At 38.6% G+C, this 16281-nt stretch overlaps 1 protein-coding gene across 3 annotated transcripts in view; it reads left to right on the top strand.

Moving 5' to 3' along the window:
- Positions 1 to 16281, top strand: part of bnc2 (basonuclin 2) — a 766921-nt gene that overhangs the window by 527165 nt on the left and 223475 nt on the right. The window lies entirely within an intron of this gene.

The following is a 16281-nucleotide window of genomic DNA, read 5'->3' on the forward strand; positions in this document are numbered from 1 at the left end:
TAATGTGACATAGGGGATGGTGTTTCATTGCTTTGGGCAGTTCCTGATGCTGTGTGTTTACTGCTGGAATTTTCTTTACTGTGCAAATTTCCCACCAGTTCACCACATATTTTCAAAATGTTTTATGTGATTACTTTTTTTCTTTTTCCAAAATAAAACCATACATAGACACATATTGGCTGGCAGGTGAGGCTTGCCCCTGCTTTGCTATATTTATGAGACTGTTTTATTTTTTGCAGACTTTGAGCATTTTTCAGAGTTGCTTTTTTGCCAGAGTGAGGTACCATAAAACACCCAGCATGACTGCCAAATCTTGGAAAGGAAAAGAAAAACCTGTGCCTTTTTAAAGGACACAATCCAAACACCTATATTGATTTTTAAGGTGAGGCTGTAGGCTCAAAACAAAAGGAAGCACCTAAATCCAATGTTTCCACTGGGTCAAGTTTGTGCCTTTCTAGTATGGATATGGAAAGCAACTGTGGCTTACGCAGCAGGACAACTCATTTTCCAGTCAATTCTTCCTCATCATATTCTTCTAATTGCAGCATTTAAAGTTAGTGCTGCGGAGGAAACATGCAGCACCCCCCACTCAGCTTCGTCATAGGTGAGGGTAATCAAGCCTGGCGTTGTCCAAGTTGTGGCTGTCCACCATCTGTACAAGGAATGCACAATTCCAGACAAAGGCTTGGCAAAGTTTTCCCTCTGTCTGAACCCCCAGCGCCTGCAGATAGCAGTAAAACACCTGGACAAAATCAGCAGGTGACGGCGGGAGATGGGAACGGATCAGTCACAGCCCCTTCGAATCAGCCCTTTGAACCTGGCTTATTCATCAAGACCCCCACCGGTGTCACCAGGCTGTTTGTGTCTGTGTGTGTTTATGCATGTGTGTTCACCACAAATGTAGCAAACGCCAGATGACAGGGCAGGGCAGGACAGTTCACTTGCTTCTGTTATTTTTTTCGCCTTGCAATAACATTACAATAAACTGTTTACTGATTTATAACAACCAAATGTGACAGCATAGTTATTTTCACTGATTTAATTTGGCAAAGCTTTCTGGAAATTAAAACGTCCTGGAAATATTAAGAAGAATGTATAAAAAAGTCAATTCTAACAGAGTTTAGAAATTAAAAACAGCATAACGATTTCTGTGTTGCAGATGCCTAATACACTCAGTGGTCACTTTATTAGTTCCACAACACTGTCATAGTTCACTTCAAGATTACGGCCTCCTTTAATGAAACTGACATTGAAATTCAGTGGCCACTTGATAGGGTCAACCTGTTGAGTACCAGGTAGGAGACGTGCCCTCTTTTCTGCTTAATTTATTTCAGCCTACTTGAATTACTAAGGTGCTAAAATACTCCTTAAGGATTTTGGTCCACGCTGACCTAATATCATCAGTCAGATTTTTTGGCCCTGAATCTCCCCTTCCACTTAATCCCCAACATCCTCTATTCGACTGACACCTGGAGAATATGCAGGTCATTAGAATACACTAAAGTCATTGTCATGTTTGAGATGTTGTGTGATTGCTTATATGGCACATTATTTCATTAGAAAAAGGTTAGCAAATGCACAACATGCTCAGGAGCAATGCTTAGGTGTGCTGTGGCATTCAAATGACCTTCAGTTGGCATTATGTGTCCAAATGTAAGCCAAAAAACATTACACTGCCATCACCAGCTGGTACTTTTGACACAAGGCAGGAGGAATTCGTGCTGTTTTCAACCAATAATGACCCTGTCATCTGTATGTCACAACAGAAATCTTCATTAGACTATTGACATTTTTCCAGTCTAAGATTGTCCAATAATAGTGCTCATGGCCTCAACATAGCCTCGTCTTCTTGTTCTTAGCTAATAGGTCTGTAAACTAGTGTGGTCTTCAGCTGCTATAACCCATTCTCTTCAAGGTCTGAAATGGCCTCCTGCACACCACTGATGTAAATGTAAGGATTTTTGTCTTTTCTGTTAGTTTGAATGAGTCTCACCAGTTCTCCTCTGACTTCTGTATTTAACAGGACTGCTGCTCATTAGATGTTTATCACACAGTTCTATGTACAGTGATCCCTCCTCGATCGCAGGGGTTGCGTTCCAGAACCCCCCACGAGAGGTGAAAATCCGCGAAGTAGAAACCATATGTTTATATGGTTATTTTTATATTGTCATGCTTGGGTCACAGATTTGCACAGAAACACAGGAGGTTGTAGAGAGACAGGAACTTTATTCAAACACTGCAAACAAACATTTGTCTCTTATTCAAAAGTTTAAACGTGCTCCATGACATGACAGAGATGACAGTTCCATCTCACAATTAAAAGAATGCAAACATATCTTCCTCTTCAAAGGAGTGCACATCAGGAGCAGAGAATGTCAGAGAGAGAGAGAGAGAAAAGCAAACAATCATAAATCAATAGGTGCTGTTTGGGCTTTTAAGTATGAATGTCAGAGAGAGAGAGAAAAGCAAACAATCAAAAACCGATTGGTGCTGTTCGAGCTTTTAAGTATGCGAAGCACCTTGTGGGAAGCATTTCGCTTGACAAAGCAGCTGCAAGGAAGGGAGCAATGTGAAGGTAGTCTTTCAGCATTTTTTAGACAAACATCCTTATCCTCTAGGGGTGCAAACAGCCCCCCTGCTCACACCCCCTCCGTCAGGAGCAGAGAATGTCAGAGCAAGAGAGAGAGAATAGCAAACAATCAAAAATCAATAGGTGCTGTTTGGGCTTTTAAGTATGTGAAGCACCCTGCGGGAAGCATATCGCACAACAAAGCAACCACAAGTAAGCCCAGCAAGGAAGGGAGCAATGTGAAGGTAGTCTTTCAGTGTTTTTTGAGGAGCGGCCGTATCCTCTAGGGGTGCGAACAGCCCCCGTGCTCACAATATATTTGAGGAGTTTTATTTAATACGTAATACATGCTCTGATTGGGTAGCTTCTCAGCCATCTGCCAATAGCGTCCCTTGTATGAAATCAACGGGGCAAACCAACTGAGGAAGCATGTACCAGATAGATACTTTATTAATCCCGAGGGGAAATTCAAAAATTCTCCAGCAGCAGCATACTGATACAAAAAACATTATTAAATTAAAGAGTAATACAAATGCAGGTAAAAACAGACAATAACTTGAATAATGTTAACGTTTACCCCCCCGGGTGGAATTGAAGAGTCGCATAGTTTGGGGGAGGCTAATAATTAAAGGGCCAGAAATTAAAAGACCCATTGTCCACTGAAACCCACGAACCAGCGAAAAATCTACGATATATATTTAAATATGCTTACATATAAAATCCGTGATAGAGTGAAGCCGCAAAAGTCGAAGCGTGATATAGCGAGGGATTACTGTAAACCATAATGACTGGAGTGCATGAAAATCCTAAGAAATTAGCTAGAATCACTACATCTGGCACCAATAGTCATACGAAGGTCAAAGTCACTTATCCATTCTAATATTTGGTCAAAAAATAAGTAAACCCCTTGACCTTGTCTGCATGCCACATGATTGGCTGTTTGGAGGAGCAGACTATTTGGCCACTGAGTATATCATGCTCAACATTCTAAACAATGTAATCTTGTGGTGTAATGCGTTTTGGATATTAATTTTAAGGTGGTGTGATATAGTATTAGCAGTGTTACTTCATGAATCCAGTGTCTGTTGTCCCTTTTTATGTTTTCCAGTTGAATTGATTTTTTTCACTCAAAGTCTTTAATTGCTGACTCTAAATTTGCCTTTTGAGTCGTCCACAGTTGTTTCTTATCTTGAGGACAGTGCTGCCAGAATAAGCTCTGAAGCCCCACATCCCTGAGTTGGTTTAAGCAGTTTTAAAAATGAGATATGATTCTGGTTTTTTTTTCGTATTTGGTACACTGTCTTTTCATGCAACCTTTGTAAGTCTGAGTGCAGGGTCAGCCACTGTACAGCACCCTTTGAGTCATTTTCAGGTTAAGGGCCTAATGCAGTAGAATCCCTTCTGGCAGTAACAGGATTTGAACCGGCAACCTTCCAGATACCAATGCAGATCCTTAGCCTCAGAGCCACCACTCCACCACTGTGGCATGATATATGACATGCGTGTGTGTGTGTGCTAATCCTTGACCTGAATGAAAAGGGTTTGATAATAGAATGATGAACTGCACCCAAAGCCATTTTTGACTTAGAAGCTTGTGATTTCTTTTCTACACATTTCTACAGCACAGACACTGGCAGTAAAGCTTATTTGCTCAGCATTGTGCGTTAATTCAGCAGTGGAGCTAAATCTGTAATCTTGTGACTGTACTGTATATAGCATCTCTTATAGTGGACTCCATTTTGCAGGCCTGGTACAATTTATGAACTGTACAAGACAGACATTTTGAATAAATAAAGTCATTTCTTAATTTATATTCAAGATCTTACTTGATGAAATTCTACCAGAACAGTAAATAAATACATTTCATTTGCTGTTTCATTCCAATGGTTGGGTGAGAGGAATGCAAGAAAGAAATGGTCCTCACATAAAAATGTCTGGCTATAGTACACATGCTGCTGCTGCCTTCTTGTTGCACACAGGGTGCACACCCCCATTTGGTTCCCATTAGCCTGACATGACCTCTCTGCTCTATTTTTCATTTTTATTGATGACTTTAGCTTATCCTATTAAAGTTTGTTTGAAGCTTAATTTTCTCAATTTCGCCATGCAATGTTGATGTTTTTTGTATACACTTTATATCACCTTCTTGTGTATTTTTTTGCTTTCTTCTTTAATAATTTTTCGCTATAGGGTTAGCCATCTGTTTCTTGAAGTATAAAATGGAAGCTGTATAGTGGTCTCTGACGTGTGTTCATTTAAAGCATAAGATGAGCAGAATAATGCAGAGAGACACTAGGGGCTCACCTGAGTGGACAAACTGAATGGCTCAAGTTAACCATATTACTGATTGTATCGACTACCAAATAACCTAAAATCTATTATATAGTCACACAACAGGCAGAACTCTCTCTCAGGTTGAATATAGATTAGCTCCTTCAGTTTATTTCATCATGAAAGAATGTTCAGTATTGAAAATTCCTGTACTCTGTTGCAGAACTTAAATTGTAAATATTTTTTGCTCAAATGTGTGCCTGGATTTATGCAATTTCTGCCTATGGTAATGTGTGTGCAATTGTTTATCATATTTTTTTTCAAACATAGTCAAGAGATACACCAAGAAATGTAAAACAAAAAAATACATTTGCAGAAAGTTATTTTACTAATTGTTAAAAGAAAACAGTCAAACACACAGAGCCAAATAAAATCAAAACATTCCAATCATAAATATAATCGATGCAGCATACTTAAAATACATTAATCAAAATCAACACTAAAAGCCCACCTTGATAGAAAAAATCAGTATATATTATATTATATTATCCATCCATCCATCCATTATCCAACCCGCTATATCCTAACTGCAGGGTCACGGGGGTTTGCTGGAGCCAATCCCAGCCAACACAGGATGCAAGGCAGGAAACAAACCCTGGGCAGGGCTCCAGCCCACCGCAGGGCACGCACACACACCCACACACAAAGCACACACACTAGGGACAATTTAGAATCACCAATGCACCTAACCTGCATGTCTTTGGACTGTGGGAGGAAACCCACACAGACACGGGGAGAACATGCAAACTCCACGCAGGGAGGACCCGGGAAGCAAACCCGGGTCTCCTAACTGCGAGGCAGCAGCGCTACCCTCTGCGCCACCGTGCCGCCCATATGATATTATATTAGATTTAATTAAAATACCAACAATGAAATGGCAAAGTAGAATAACATTAATAAATGCACTGTTCCATGCAAAGACAAATAGATTTTTTTCTAATTTTTGATATTAATGTTGAACTCTAGGCCTGGAGGGCCGCAGTGGCTGCAGTTTTTCATTCTAACCCTTTTCCTAATCAGTGAGCAGTTTTCCTTCCTAATTAACTTCTTAATAGCCCCCTGTTTTTAAGTATTCAGTCCACTGAATTAATTCTTTTAATCATTAAATGGTAGCCAAACAGAAATGAGACATGAAATTAGCCAACAGATGACCAGGTAAACTGGGGCTTCAGACTCCAACCAGTTTCACTCCAACCAGGTTCTTAATGAGAAGCTGATTCTTGCTGTTAATTAAACTCATTGTTTGTTGCTGCTCTTAATCTGCTGCCTCAGACATGTCCAAAACTGTTGATTTTCTTTTTGGTGACATCGGAGATCAACCTTACAGAGACCTTCACTTTTCTTTATTATTATTATTATTATTTCTTTATTTTCAGATATTGTGTGATGGGCATGGGTGAGCTGTGTAGTGGCTTGTTTTGTGTCTCATTATTGTTTGGCTGCTCATTAAAGAAAAAGCAACAACTAAGGGGCCTGAGTCAAGTTGATTAAAACTAAGGCAAAAGAAGTTAATTAGCAGACAAAAACTGATCACTCATGAAGAAGATGGTTAGAATGAAAACCTGCAGCCACTGTGGCCCTCCAGTTTAGGTGTGTCCCAAAACATATGAACCAGCAAGACTGAAGAATCATGGGACAATACACAACTTGGGCCCAGTCCATTATATTTATTGGGTTATTTAAATCTAGAAATATGTGGGTTGTACAAATTTTAGGTGAATTGTGGCTTGTTTTACACGGATTGATGATCAATGTATATTATGAATTACTTTAATTCCACTCCTTGTCTGAAATATTAATAGAGAGGTCCCTTTTCCAAACTTAGACTTGATCATCTAATGATGTTCATAATGACATTGATGAAAGTCTAGGAATCCTGCTGATGTTGTCCTTATTACTACGTATGTTCAAACATGTGTCATCCTGTCTCTATCACAAAACAATAATGGTTAAATCACTAGCCAAATCTTACAACCAGACCTGTTCATCGGGGTCACAGTTGGATCCATCCATGAGATTACAGAGTAGACAGACAGACATAAATATGGTCAAAAGATGAGAAAATGAACACAGAGTACTTTTTTTGTATTCAATAAAATGAAGTTCTTCATTTTAATAAGTTTTTGTTTGTTAATTATACTGGGGAGTGGCAACAAGTTGCATATTAGTTAGGCATGCAAGTAAGAATTTCACTCTACCCTGTACATGTGACAATACTGCTACTATTGCTGCTACAACCACCTACAAGAGTTACAGACCAAAGCAAAATTATTACTATAAATCTAGAGATGGGAAATATTCTTGATACATGAGGTGTCCTTAACTGATGCAGGCAGTGAGTGTTTCAAAGCAATGAAGTGCAGTACTTGTTCTCTTACTGTCAGTAGAGACATCAGGTGAACCCTTGCTGCTGTGCAACAAGGTGCAATAAGCATCTGAAACATGTCATAGGGTCATGGCACCAGTAGACAAGCGTTACAACTTTAAAGTAAAGATATAATTTGGTTATGTTTGTAGTAGTGGGGTTGACATTTTTTAGCAGAAGATTGATGAATTTAATTGTGTCGAAGGGAGGGTTGTTTAAATTTGTTGTCAAACTTTTATTAGGATATCTGCTACAGTATTTTCTCTTCTTGTTCCAACAACTTTGTACCCTTTATAGGAAGAGGAGAAGGGAAAGACCACTTTTATTTCATATCACCATTAATTTTGCATGTCTTGCATGTAAATGTGTAGAAAGGGATGAGCAGGCACATGTGACCATGAGTGCCTCAAGCAAGAAAATTGCAAGCAATAGATAAATAACGCTGTTTGTAATGCATTGAACTAGGTTGTAAAGTTATCTATCTATCTATCTATCTTACAGTATCTCTAAACCATATAGTATTTGTAATATTATATTTTGCATTTCCTAGCTACTTATTTGTATATGTTATATTCTATATCTACCTGTTTTTATTGTGCCTTTCCATTCTATCTATCTATGTATTTTAGGTTGAGGGAGTGCTCATGAACTGACTGTGAGCCTACAGCAAATACGGACACTAAGCATATAAAAATAAAATAAAGGGTTTTATTATAGAAAAGGCTAAATACAACTGAAAGAACACAAAATCCAACAAAGGGATTAGATAACAAATCTAACCTATATCTTATATAGTCCCTTTCCTATGTATGTCTTTATCTGTCTGTCACTTATTTTTCAAGTCTATCACCTTGGAGTGCACCTTTTGTTTTGAGAAATCAGCTCCAGCAATCCAGATTTATATGACATTTATATCAGTAAGCGCCTTTTTTCCACTTAGGTCCTTAAGGCTACTCATATTGACAATATATTGTAAGCAAATGGTAATGTAAAGCACTTTAATCCAAGGTGAAGCTAATAGTGACAGAAGAGGCAAGTGTCCCTCCTTGCGCTATGTGGTAGAATGCCTGAGCAGCACCTGGTAGAACTGGCCAACATAATAAAAGTTGTAGACTTACAAAGAAAGATATACATGCAATTACAGTAATGTATTTACTACTCCTTAAACCTTTATTTTATATTGTGCCTCTCCTAGTGAATATCATTGAAGGTGATGTAAAAAAAACAAAATAACAATAAAATACTTCTGCCTTTCAGTGAAAACAAATGCTTTTTGGTGTAGCTGAAACTGTTGTAATTGTTGAATATTAATGTCATGGGGTTGGAGGAGTCAGTCAGCATTCTTTTTTCTGATTTTTGTAGTGAAGGAAAAGGTGGCTAATTTGCTTTGAAACCCTTTGCTCTCTGCACTGTGCATTTGTGAAAATGGCAGCTAAAAAAGTGCCGTTTGCTTCCTCTCCCTCCGGAAAGAGCTGCAGAGGAAACACTGGCTAGACACTTCAGTGACTAATTTCAAGTATCTGGCAAACCAATTGATGTCAGCCTTCCTTTCTGTGGTGACAAAAAATTCTTGAGCATATGTTAGAGCACAGGATCTCAGGCAGGCCACCGGGCCACAAGCACTTTGTCTCCATTGCTGCTTCTTAACACAAGTGCTCTGATTTGAAGTCCTTATCTTCTCCTCCAAGACTTTTATTTATTTCCTTTTTTTATTTATCGGGACATGGGTAATTGCCTTAGCAAATGAACTGATTTGTTCCAATAATTCCAATAATTGTTTTCTTCATTTTACAAAACTAAGCAGGCTCTTCAACCTTGTTAACTGAGCGAAAAAAGAAAGTTATTAGAAAGCCCCTGACAGAGATGGCAGCAGAACAGACAGCTTTGCTTAATTGCTTTATTACACCAAGTTAAGTATCTTCTCAGCTGTCAAGTGAGCCTGTAAATAGACACACCAGTTGAAGCTCGCCTGACTGGAATGTTTTGGCCTGCAGATTGCGGAGCACACTGCGCAGTCAGGGTGCCCAGTGTAAGTGCTCCTTAATCTCTTCGGAATAGTGAAGTACATCCATAAGCAGTGCTCACCTTAACCCTCTGTCTATCAACAAGTAGGAAAGGGGGGGCAGCAAAGAAAGTATCCAGAAGATTAAAGTCATTAGTCTGGAGCTGGAGTGGAGAGAAGATTTCGTAGAAGGGCTAAATCATATACTTAAGCTCCTCTAATGCATCTACAAAGTGAATCCTGCATGTACCCCAGGATACCCCAAGATAATGCAAATGTGAGAAAAGATGCATCTTAGAAGTCCAAAGGACATCAAAGAAGACCTATTCTACCATGTAAGACATCTCAATCTAATTAGGGTATGTGACGACCTCATCTGGGTACCAGTACAAGGGTTCAACAGTGAAACCCGCAACTCAGAATAACAGAGTTAAGAGTGCAGGTTTAGCCAGGGAGTCACAGGATTTAACTTACTTCTGTCAGGTCATGGAATTCAGGCTCATCAGAGCTTAGGGTACAAAAACAACACCAAACATCTGTTTAAGTGAATCTGTCTGGAAGCCTGTTGCTGAGGACAATGATGGAGAAATAAGCTATCCTGGTAGTTGAGTAGTCCCATTCCTTTGCTCAGCACAGGTTGTTAACCTTCATCTTTGTGATTTCGGGCTCATTGAGGCTATCATTGGAGGTTTGGTCAATCTCAAGAGAAAAACCTACACCTGAGGACAGTGGTAAAGAGGGAAGCTAATGAATTCCAGGTGTCAAAGAGTAAAAGTGGATATTCCCCACTAAGGTTATTCAATCTATTTGTAGATTTGACTATGAATATATTATGGATCTCTGATGAAGGTGTTAACAGAGTGAATACAGCTGCTCAGGGAAAGTACACCTGAGGATGATAATGATGAAGAGCTAGTGCATCCCAGATGTCAAATACTTTGACCTATTCCAGCCTCTAACAAGAGTTCAATCCCAGCAGTACTTAGCATCACAGAAAACTAATTGCTGGATGGGATATCAATAAAATGAATCAGTAGTCTTCATCAGGTTCAAAATGGGACAGTGGAGAATAGGAAGCTGATGATTAGCAGTCTTTTTCAAGAGGTAACTTCAGTCTCAGTATGGTTTTGAAAATAAAACTGTATAGTGCTTAATGTGCTTCACATTACAGGAGTTCTGGGTATTAAGTTATTGAGACAGAGATACTTGTATTGACTCAAGACGAGACAGTAAATGATTTTCAAGAAAAAGGTTTGGGAGACATGAGATGTGATTGAAAAAACAGGCAAGAGCCAAAACCAAAAAAGTCATCAAGTTTAAAACGCTAAGCAAAACGTCAACGTTTTTTAACCCAAAAAATATTAGTTCATAACCAGGAATCCTAAAATCAGATACACCGGAATAGAATGTGCTGGTTTTTACACCAATGCTATGAATGGCATCACACATCACATGCTATAAACAATATTTCATTGCAATAAGACATTGTCAAAGTTAAACTGAAAATATTGCATAATGTAAGAAATCAATGTAAAAATCCTAATCCTGTGGGTCCAAAACTCCATATTTCATGTATAGAAAGTACTCCAAACTCATACAGAAGACAACAAAAATGAAAGAAGATAGCACATTATAACAGTATTGAAGACAACAACAAAAAGATTTTGCATCCCAACATAGCAAACTATGATTTTAATCACAGAAAATCATGATGGTATTGATAAAGTTCATTATATACACATTATCCAAGTGGTAGAGGAGAGGTGATAGGTACATCCTGGCAGTCAAATTTCATTTAATTCCATTATTTTCTCACAAAGAACAAATTATGAAGAAATTGTTAGGTAGTGATGAATTATGTCTACAAGATTTCATTTGTGGTTGATCTGACACAGCACTCCTTGAAGTAGCAAAACAGTAAATCTAGATTTCATCAACTTCTAAACTTCCATCTGCCATCTGTAAGGAGTAGAATCTGTAGGCGACAACCAGTTTTTGTGAAGATAACATGTGAGGACTGTAGAGAAGCAGGTGCAGGTGCTTCATAGGAGCTGAAGGAAATCAGCACATTCTGGTCAAGCAATCTCATGTTGGTTATGCATACTGGAAAAGAAAACCCCACAGAGAACTTGTGACGGCATCAGTAATGTGAACCCAGTAGGTTCCATCCACATAAACAAGAAAGAAAAAAAAATACATCCAATCACAACTGAGAAGAAAGTCTACTTCCATCCTGACATACCTGCTATATCAGGCAAAGGGAATTTAATATCTTTGGTGATCTAACAAAGAACACATTACAGAGTCCTCATGGATGAGCAGTAAAATACATCTAGGAAATTTCATGTAGGTCAATAGTGAAAATCCCTGCTGACGACAATAGAGAAAAAGCTGCAAGTTCATTGTGGGAGTTTAACATGCCGACTTCGAAATTTAATATCATTAATGATTTGACACAGGATACATTGCAAATGCTTGGTGGAGCATCAATAGCATAAATCTGCCAGTTTTGGGCCAACTTAGTAGTGAAACTCCCCTTATGTTTCTAACAGCAGAGTGAGACAGTAGTTTTTTTTTTTTTTTTTTTTTTTCAATTAAACAGTGAAAGCCACACTTGAAAATAAAGAGGGAGGGTGGTACAGGTGTATCATGGGAGCTTAAGTAGACCTGCTTCAAGTAAACCTGCTTGGCAAAGAAAACCTCACAGAAAACTTGTAATGGCATTGTCAATGTGAACTCAGTGGGTTACGTCTAGATGAACAGGAAAGGAACACAATTGAGAAGAAATTCTGGGTGTATCCTGGGAAAGCCACTATTCCTGGTTGAGAGAATTTAATATGATTAGTGATTTGACATGGGACACATTTCAGATGCCTCACAGAGTGTCAAATAATTTTAGTAGATTTTATCTATCTTAACAATGACATTTCCACTTACTGACACTGAGAAGGAAATGCAGGAACATTCTCCAGGTCAAAAGGTTTGAGACCAATAATTTTCAAAAGAAACTCACTCCCATTAGAAATTTAGTGATCTCATCTCTGTATCACTATTTTACATCAAGCAGGTTTTGTCTAATTCTGTTATGTAATCAATCAACTGGATGGCTCTCATTGTGTGATGATTCATTCATAAATAAGTCTTATAAGAAACATTAATAAACAAAAAAAATCCATTAAGGTGAATTGTATCTTTATCAGACAAGGCCAGAGGTTCACAGCTCAAGGTGGTGGACTTCAAGCCATCATGCCAAAGTTACCATATTACTGAAAATATTGTTAAATATACTTGACAAATAATGATTACATCTGTAGGAAAGAAACAGTTGTATATATCTGTTATATATATATATATCTTTGCCCCCTGCTTGCTTCGCTTGCCAACCCCTCCTGAGCGCCAAGCGATACATGCTGTTATAAAGAGAGAGACTGAACGCACCCCAAGGAGATGCGGTCACTCCTCCAAAACCCCTCTTTAACGGTGATACAATGGGAATCAAATAACAGTTGGTTTTTTTTACTTCCTCTTTGCTCAATCAGCTGCTGGCTTGCTGCTGCTCCCGTGCTGCGTGATCTGCATTTCGTGCGGCACTTTGAATGTTTTAAAGTCACTGTCTTGTCTCTCTTCTCCCCCAGACATCCTCAAACGAGTAATATTTTCTGTTTGTTTGCGCTAATGTGATCTATACTCTCATAGTTTTGAGACTGTTGAATTTTCCTACTTCCATTATCTCTAACCTGCTCTGCATGTGTATCACGGGACTTGCTTCCAAAACATTGTAAGTATGACGTGACTTGTGGGACGTGAAAGTGTCTCTCTGTCTCTCTTCAAAAGATCACGTCTCGTCGCAGGAAAAAAAGTCTCATCTTGTCCCAAGATTTTTTTTTATATAATATATACATACAGTTAGGTCCATAAATATTTGGACAGAGACAACTTTTTTCTAATTTTGGTTCTGTACATTACCACAATGAATTTTAAATTAAACAACTCCGATGCAGTTGAAGTGCAGACTTTCAGCTTTAATTCAGTGGAGTGAACAAAATGATTGCATAAAAATGTGAGGCAACTAAAGCATTTTTTGAACACAATCCCTTCATTTCAGGGGCTCAAAAGTAATTGGACAAATGAAATAACTGGAAATCAAATGTTCATTTCTAATACTTGGTTGAAAACCCTTTACTGACAATGACAGCCTGAAGACTTGAACTCGTGGACATCACCAGATGTTGGGTTTCCTCCTTTTTAATGCTCTGCCAGGCCTTTACTGCAGCGGCTTTCAGTTGCTGTTTGTTTGTGGGCCTTTCTGTCTGAAGTTTAGTCTTCAACAAGTGAAATGCCTGCTCAATTGGGTTAAGATCAGGTGACTGACTTGGCCATTCCAGAATTTTCTTTGCTTTAATAAACTCCTGGGTTGCTTTGGCTGTATGTTTTGGGTCATTGTCCATCTGTATCATGAAACGCCGCCCAATCAATTTGACTGCATGTAGCTGGATTTGAGCAGACAGTATGTCTCTGAACACCTCAGAATTCATTCGGCTGCTTCTGTCCTGTGTCACATCATCAATAAACACTAGTGTCCCAGTGCCACTGGCAGCCATGCACGCCCAAGCCATCACACTGCCTCCCTCCACCATGTTTTACAGATGATGTGCTATGCTTTGGATAATGAGCTGTTCCACACCTTCTCCATACTTTTTTCTTGCCATCATTCTTGTAGAGGTTGATCTTGGTTTCATCTGTCCAAAGAATGTTTTTCCAGAACTGTGCTGGCTTTTGTAGATGTTCTTTAGCAAAGTCCAATCTAGCCTTTCTATTCTTGAGGCTTATGAGTGACTTGCACCTTGCAGTGCACCCTCTGTATTTATTTTCATGCAGTCTTCTCTTTATGGTAGACTTGGATATCGATACGGCGACCCCCTGGAGAGTGTTGTTCACTTGGTTGGCTGTTGTGAAGGAGTTTCTCTTCACCATGGAAATGATTCTGTGATCATCCACCACTGTTGTCTTCCGTGGACGTCCAGGTCTTTTTGCGTTGAGTTCACCAGTGCTTGCTTTCTTTCTCAGGATGTACCAAACTGTAGATTTTGCCACTCGTAATATTGGAGCAATTTCTCGGATGGGTTTTTTCTGTTTTCGAAGCTTAAGGATGGCTTCTTTCACCTGCATGGAGAGCTCCTTTGACCGCATGTTGTCTGTTCACAGCATAATCTTCCACATGCAAGCACCACACCTCAAATCAACTCCAGGCCTTTTATCTGCTTGATTGATAATGACATAACGACAGACTTGCCCACACCTGCCCATGAAATAGCCTTTGAGTCAATTGTCCAATTACTTTTGAGCCCCTGAAATGAAGGGATTGTGTTCAAAAAATGCTTTAGTTGCCTCACATTTTTATGTAATCGTTTCGTTCACCCCACTGAATTAAAGCTGAAAGTCTGCACTTCAACTGCATCTGAGTTGTTTCATTTAAAATTCATTGTGGTAATGTACAGAACCAAAATTAGAAAAAAGTTGTCTCTGTCCAATTATTTATGGACCTAACTGATATATATATATATATATATATATATATATATATATATATATATATATATATATATATATATATATATATATAATATATGACTGTTCAATTTTTGAACAGTGCCAAGTTCACTGCAAATATTGGAAAATTACAATCCCTTCTCTGGACATGTACTATGGGAAAACTGTCTGGAATGTCCAAGGGCAGCTTCCTACACAGGAGTTATAAAATGTACACTTTGGATTTGGGTGCTCTTTATGGTGACATTCGTTTAGTGATTCCAGGAATGCTATTAAGAGCTACTTGATTGTGTAATTTAAATTGAACAGTATCTATCAAGCACCCGATTCATTGGGATTAGGCAGGGGTCAGAAGCACTAAGGCCTGGCTGATCTTCCACCAAAATGAAAGCTTGGGCAGAAAGTCAGAAAACAAAATGGGAAATAAAACCAGAAAAGTATCCTACTTATTATTTTTGTTGTAGACTATTCATTTTTGGATGCTTTGCTGTTTATGCGGCCTTTTTTTAAGGGGAATTGTGGAGACACATAGGGTGTGTTTAGAGTTGCCCATCATCCTTATGTGTGCTCCCTTTACTCATTCATTTGTAGGTGCCATGCACCACCTGCTGCAAAGCAACCCGACTTCACAAGTATGTTTTACTTCTCCATATTAGACCTAAAATTCAGTTCTGGCATGACTTGGAATTATGTGAGTATGTTATTAGAGGTGTATCTTGGGAGTCTATAGGTCTATGATGTATAATACATACATATGTCGAGAGGCATGGTGGCAAAGTGGTTAACACCTCACAACTCATGGTTACTGCATATGCAGTTTGCACATTTTCTCCATGTCCAAATGGATCATTACTTATTTTTTTCTTTGTTGTCCCCAACATACGCAGGTAAGGGTGATGGGCAACCCTTAGTTATCCTTGCAGGAGCGAGTGTATGAGTTTTCCCAAAGGTATATACTTGTGCACTTGCAAGGGTTGTATCCTGCATTGTGGCCAGATTTACTTGATTACAGTATTCCTCCTTGATACCCGCTATTTGAATAAGCAAATGCAAAATGTGGAAGAATTGATCCTGCATATTAACATTTGTAATGTGTCATTTTACCCCAAATCATATCATAGTGAAAATAATTGATAAATCTGAAGCGGTTAAGATTTGTACTTTAGAAATTATTATTGATTATCAATAGTTCTATTTAATTTGCATTATTTTGTGATCACTGTTTTACTGGAATATCTGGACTCGAAAAACAAACAAATGATGTCTAAGGCTAATTTAATGTGTACTGTATGTCAAGAGAGACACATGCAGTAAATACTACTTAATAAATACAGCAAACAGGCAAGCAATTTCCTTTTTTGCCAGTTGATAAGACAGTAATCATGTTCCATGCCAGACACTTGTCATCTCAAGATTTATTTATTCCATCTCGGAACCAAGCATTATAGTGGTCTTGAAGCATTT

This window comes from Erpetoichthys calabaricus, chromosome 7 (assembly GCF_900747795.2).
Source record: "Erpetoichthys calabaricus chromosome 7, fErpCal1.3, whole genome shotgun sequence".
Lineage (NCBI taxonomy): Eukaryota > Metazoa > Chordata > Cladistia > Polypteriformes > Polypteridae > Erpetoichthys > Erpetoichthys calabaricus.